This window comes from Grammomys surdaster, unplaced genomic scaffold, assembly GCF_004785775.1.
Source record: "Grammomys surdaster isolate TR1022 unplaced genomic scaffold, NIH_TR_1.0 185, whole genome shotgun sequence".
Lineage (NCBI taxonomy): Eukaryota > Metazoa > Chordata > Mammalia > Rodentia > Muridae > Grammomys > Grammomys surdaster.
In genome coordinates, this window is record NW_021604630.1 from 11,433,705 (window position 1) to 11,440,663 (window position 6,959).

The window sequence follows — 6,959 nt, forward strand, 5'->3', positions numbered from 1 at the left end:
TCTCTTTCTTTCTTTCTTTCTTTCTTTCTTTCTTTCTTTCTTTCTCTCTCTCTCTTTCTCTCTCTTTCTTTCTTTCTCTCTTTCTTCCTGTTTATTATTTTAGAATAGCTGGGATTGTTTTAGAATAGCAGGGCAATCTTATGGAAGCATTAGCTCTTCTGTAGCTTGACCAAGTCCACTCAGTCAGTCAACAGGTTTTCCAGTGCACGCGTGAGGATTAAAAGAAAAGAGACGATTAGGCAATATTGCAGCATGACCTCAGCCAGTTCTGAGGCTGAAGGCTGAGGCGGGTTTATTTCTTTCCCACTTTTAAACCATCTTAATTACATGCAAGTATTTGGGTCAGTTTTAGGTTGAGGAACTAGCAATACAATAGATACAAATAATCAAGGAACAAACAAGGCAATAAACAAAGTCCCATGATCACTGTCATGAGTAGTGTTTCTAAGGACACTTCAGGATGACAAAAATATTTGAGCCTACTCCCTGTCCTAGCCCACAGTCATATTCATGCCTGAGGCCTACTTCTTTGTTCTAGCTTAAGACTTAGATTCCTGACTGAAATTACTTCTCTGTTTTGTCCTAAAATTAGATTCCTGCCTGGATTTACTTCCCTGTCCTTGGCCAATGTCAGATTCCTGCTTAAAACCCGTTTCCTTGTCCTTGGACAATGTCAGATTCCCGCCAAGCGGTCTCAAAAGCTCGCCACAGTAGCTCCCTCTTCTCATATGATTATCTTGTGTCAAGTTGACCAGAAACACCGATCAGGATATTAATATTTTGTTGAAGATTTTTGTAAAAAATCTTATAAAATTATAAGTCATATTGGTCTGATGTGGGTACCAAGTCAATACAAGCCTTGTAAAATGAAACAAGAAGTATTAATCCCGCTGGGCGGTGGTGGTGCACGCCTTTAATCCCAGCACTTGGGAGGCAGAGGCAGGCGGATTTCTGAGTTCAAGAGTTCGAGGCCAGCCTGGTCTACAGAGTGAGTTCCAGAACAGCCAGGGCTACACAGAGAAACCCTGTATTGAAAAAAACAAAACAAACAAACAAAAAAAAAAGAAGTATTAATCCCTTTCTGGGGTGTGTGTGTGTGTGTGTGTGTGTATGTGTGAGCTCATGCAAAAGAATTTGGTATTCTTTTTTAAATGCTTTTTGAAATTCTGATATCTTTAAAGTTACAAATTGAATACCTTTAATACTTATAGAGCCTAATAACCAATAATTCAGTGAATTATTCTTTACGTAGATCTTTATACATTTAGACACTCAATAAAATTTTAATGTCTTTTTCCTTTTTTCATTTTCCATAGACTATGTCTAAACTAAACAGGACATCAAAGTAATCAATCATAAATAATTATGCTTACATAAATGAATATATTTGTCTACTGTGCACAGCTGTATACATACTTCAGTAGCTTTGATATATTTTAAACATGTCAAAACTTGCCTAAACAAAACTTTACTAGGTAGGATAATATAGTCTGATATTTTCTGTTCCATTACATCCATAAAATACTGGCTGTCACATCAAAGCCATTTGAAGACCATTAAAATATTCCAACAGCAACTGGAAAAACAATGATTTTCACATTCTCTATTGTCTTTTCTCCCTTTGACAGTGTATAATTTTGCCGGTCTAATATTCTCACTTCTTAGACACAGCACAAGGCCCATTAGACATGTATGCCAGTAATTTTGAAATAAATTTCCAAAGTGTATTTTAGATAGTTTACATTTACAACAAACACAACCAACTTTTACAGAGAGAGGGAGAGAGAAGAGCATGAGAAATTGCTTTGCCCATGTTTCAGGAATGGAAATTTATTTCGCAAGGAAAAAAAAAAGCAACCGTGCAAAAGGAATCTGGCCATTGATCCTTTAGTGTACATGTTGTGACACTACTTTGTTAATGGCAGCCACTGCATCTTCCATCACTGGAGGATGTCTTGGGTGGTTATGGAGTTCTGTAGAGCTGTGAAGGTGAGCAGAAGATAGCAGATGCAGGGTATCTATGTCTTTGCTGTCCTCCCCACCCCCAACCCCAGTGATGCAACAGCTCTTGGTGCCTTCTGCTTTTCTTTCTGTAACTTCAGGAGACAACCACACAGTGAACCAGAAGGAGGTACTTCAGTGTGCAGATGATGGCCTCTCCTGTATTATCACAGGCCACAGTTCCAGTTTTCCTTTTCCATCTTTGTGCTATCAGTCAGGATGTGGCCGTATGGTAAGGCCTGAGTAAACATCTGCAGAGGCATGGATGCTGAGAGATCGTAAGGCCTGAGTAAGCACCTGCAGAGGCATGGATGCTAAGAGATCATGTGGTCCAACCTTCCATTTCACAGATACAAGGCTGAGTTCCAGGGAATTTAGGAACGCCACTGAAAATCCAGAACTAATGAAATGGCAGAAGCCAGTTTCGAACTCGTGTCTGAACTGTATCCTGAGCAGGGATGTCTGGCTTCTCAATGCTGAAATTAAAGTAATGCAGTTCAGCAGCGAGGCCATTTCTACGCCTACATGAGGATCCACTCCTACGGAAGCATCAGCCAACCAATGAGGCAGATAATGTGGCAAAGACAGATGAAAGGAGAGAAGGTGATATACAGAAGGGCCGTGGCTCCTCATCTCTCTTGTTAATAGCTGTCCATTGAGTCTTATCTATAGGAAGTAAAGTTGACCGGAAACACTGTAGAAAAAAATAGACACAAACCCACACTCACTGTTATAGTTCATAGTCCAGCTGGGAAAGCCTGGAGTCATCCACTATTAGCCGGCTCCTAATTGTAACTGGTTGTGTGTGACTACAAAAGTCTACCACTTCTCGAATTCACCCTCAAGGGACTTGCACTTCGTCCAGAAGGGTTTGATAGGAAATGGGAGCTCGTCTGAGTGAACGTGAAAGCCTGGAAATAGGGACATACGTATTGTCCAGTGATACTGTCAAAAGAGGCCAAAACTCTGGATGTCTCAGTTTCTCCTATGTGTGCTGCCTGCCAGCACTTGGATCTGGGCCGTGGATTTCATTAGAGGTCTATAGACAGTAGGTGGGTCCTTGGAAGATGCAGAAGCAGCCACAGTCACTACCCTTCCTGATGGTTATTTTGCTCTGATCTGCTGGTGGCCGCAGAACAAGGTCCCCATAAACATGATGGATGGGCTGACATTAATGTATCAGAAGCTGAACCCCTATGTGTGAGTACCCTTTATATTTAGTGCGTATGGTGGTGGGGGACTTCATTGACATGTGAGTGAGATGAACTATTTCTATGCAAGGCTGCCCTATAAGGATGAGGACAACCTCTTCGTACAGCTGAGAAATCAATTGTTTCTTGTTCTCATTTTGTTAGGCACTGTGCGTGTCTAGACCAGTTGACAAGCATTCTGCTGACTTGACAGTCTTAGAACCAGCGCTGACAGCCCCGATCCTGCTATTAGAGCCGGGGGCCAAAATACACAGTAGAATATATAAATACCACCTCCTCCCACCCTCCTGGCCATGATCACAGCTCTAAAGTAGACTTAAGGACTTAAGGCCCATTTTATTTCAACCTCAGCGTCATCCAGGTAGCTGGGCTGTTTGACTTCCAGGTTCATGGCTAAAGTGGAGCTTTATCAGCAATCCTGATTTAGCCGCTGCCTGCTTTTCCTTCTAACTGAGAAACAACACTTTGGCTTACTCTCTCTGTGTTCTAATTCAGCCCCACAGGCACTGGGCTGGCAAAGCTCTTGTGTGAAAGTGTCTAGGGTGAAGAAGGAGAAAAAGCAGGGGTCACTGCTGGCAATGAGTCCTGTATGGGCAGTGTGGGCTCAGAGCAAGAGGCAGTACTGTGCAGTTGAGAGAATGGGTATACATAGGGCAGAGAGCAAATAAAGGCAGGAAGGATGACAGGACCCAGATAAATGAAGACAGAATCGTGGATAGAAAGGCATGTGTACATAATTTTGTGTGTATGTGCGAGTGCGCACATGAATGTGTGTGTGTGTGTGCATGTGTGCATCTGTGTGCATAAAAGCACACATATCTCTTATTTCTGTCCACCAAGATGGCTAGCAGCACTCTAGGAGCAAGGGGAATACTGAGCGCCCAGGTCATGGCTTCTAAATATCTGTCTCCATGAGAAGAAAACAAGGCCCCGAGACAAGTGGCTGACCCAGAATTAGGGAAAGAAAGGTGTCAAATATTTTTAAACAGTTGGTGGAGCAGTTGCTGAAAGGGCTGAGCATGTAGCTCAGAGGTAGGATTCCTGTTGAATCTGTGTAAAGGCCCTGGGTTTGATTCCTAATGCCACCCTGCACACTCGCGCACGCGCACACACGCACATACGCGTGCACACACACAAACACACATACACACACACGCTTGGGACGCTGTCATAATGTAGGTCAACTTAAGTATCAAAGTAGTTAATGGCAATAAAAGATTATAACCCATTGAATAATGAATGGCTTATAAATGAGTTTAAAATGAGGATGAGACAGTTTATCCTTACACAGGAACGCCAGTTGTTAAATATACAGGGAGTGATACAATTAGAAAATTACCATTTGGTAAACATCTTGGCAAAAACTCCAGCAAAAAGCATCAGTTGGTGTTAGAACAAACAAGTGGGGACTGGGGGATACAACTCTGTCAATATAGTACCTGCCACAAAAATGGGAAGACCTTCATTTGATCCCCAGCACCCATGTAAAACACCAAGTAGGCAAGCAGACACCTCTAATCCCAGAGCTGGGAAGGCCTAGACAAGAGGACCCAGAGGCTTACTGACAGCCAGTCTAACTGAACTGGGAAGCACCAGCTTCAGGGAGAGACCCTATCTCAAGAAATCAAGGGGAGAGTAACTGAGAAAGACTGTTAACATGGAGTTAACACACGCACACGCACATGCGCACACACACAGTCTCACACAGGCACACATATACACACATAGTTACACACACACACAGTCACACACACAGTTATACACCCCACACACAGGCACACATAAATAGATGACTGTGGACTGTGTAATGGAATATTTTTATAATATCAATCACATTTTTAAAAAGAAATCTTTATAAAAAACAGGGAGTAAACACTACCTTAATCAAGTGATCAAACTCACTACCACAAGCATTGAAACAAATTCACAGCAAGGACCTCTTGGTAAGGGAGCAGGAAGGAACCACAGCATCACCTCTGTAACAATTTTTTGCACACACACACACACAGACACACACAGTTATGAGGCAGCATAGGGAAAATCCTATGATCATGTTAATGAGGTCCTCATGAGACTGAGGGCACAGTGCTCTGCGAAAGGTACAGATGGGAAATCCAGGTCATGTGATCACGAATTGATCCCCTTAGTAGCAAGTACACCATAGACAGATTCGAAAGCGACCTAGGTGGAAGGCACATGGGAGTTCTTTGTACTGTTGCACCTTTTTACAGATTTGAATTGTTCCAAAACAAACTTTTCTCTCTGAGTGTTGACTGGCTGACAACCGAAGACGTTTCTGGCCTGTGAAGATGGCACAAGCATCAGTTATGAATATGTCAGCGCTTCTCAAAGAGCAGCCTGCAGATACGTAATGGACCGTGATGGCTACCAAACGGTGCCAGTCAAGGGAGTTCAGATCATAATGTATGTCAGCCTTACCGGCAAGAGCATTGTCTTCCAGCAGAGGTGGTGCACACCTTTAGTCCCAGCACTCTGGAGGCAGAGGCAGGTGAGTGTGAAGTCAGCTTGGTCTACAGAGCAAGTTCCAGGACATTCAGGGACCCTGTGAGAGAGATCCTGTCTTGAAAAACCAAAACCACTGTGTCTTGGCTGATAGATTTCATAGAGCCTGAATTTGTGTACAAAGGAAGAAGATTCTTGATCCCATTGTGGACCAAGTTTGTCAAGCCATCAGGCAGAGTAGTGCTGGTGTAACTGGCAAGGAAACACGAATGAACACATCATAATGAAGGCTACTAAACAGGACCCTTCTCTCCAGGGAGCGTCACACTGAAAAGATCATCACCATATGCTCTCTAAGGGCATTCTGATGAACAAGGTGGACTGGACAGCCACATGATCTAGGGTGGGTCAAACTCAGCCCAGTAACCTCAAGGTCCTATTTTAGACAAGATGGCGTCCATCTCTTGGCATCTCTGCAGTCCTCAGGGGAAAAAGGAGGGTTCGCCACGCTCCCTCGGATCATCATTGGTTTGTCAGCAAATCAACCCTGCTGACTGTTGGAAGAAAAAAGTCACTCTTCAAGAAATATGTTTAAGTGAGTTAGTGAAGGGGAAACTTTTTGCACAGTTTTAAGGAAAATCTCCCTTGGGCCTACAGAGAGCCATTCCTTACAGATATCATGTTTAGCCCTTATGTCTAGCAAAGGGGAAAACAAACATCTGCACTTGATTTTAAAAGTTCTTAGTCATCTATTTCTTTTCCATAATTCTCTTCTTTGAAAAGAATCTCCGTTGGCGTGCCCTCCTCCTGTGATTGCGGATAGTTTTTGCAGTTTGCCTTTCGGGGTGATTCTGTTTGCTTATTCCAAACTGATCCGCTGCTGTGGCCAAGAGTGCAACACTACCAGGGTAAACAGAATCACATGTTTTACATGCTGTACATCAGAGTGGCAGGGAATTCAAGATTAACAGCTCAAGGTTGCAACTGCACACCAGGTGAAGTGGCCTTTTATCCCATCCAGGTCTGCCAGAAGAACAAACAACATCTTCTGTGTCAGCTCAGCATCATCAGCAATTGCTTTGGAAACCCCAACTCGACCCCCATCAATTGATTGCTCTTGCTGCATTGGTTTTTCTGTAGTGTCTAGAGGTGACCACAAACACCAGGACACGTGCCCAAGGTTGGAAGTTGCTACCGGCACTCTTTGTCCTGGATCCCTAGGAACTGTGTCATCAGATCTGCTACATCTGATGATGTGATCAAGACATGGACCGAGCCTAGAGG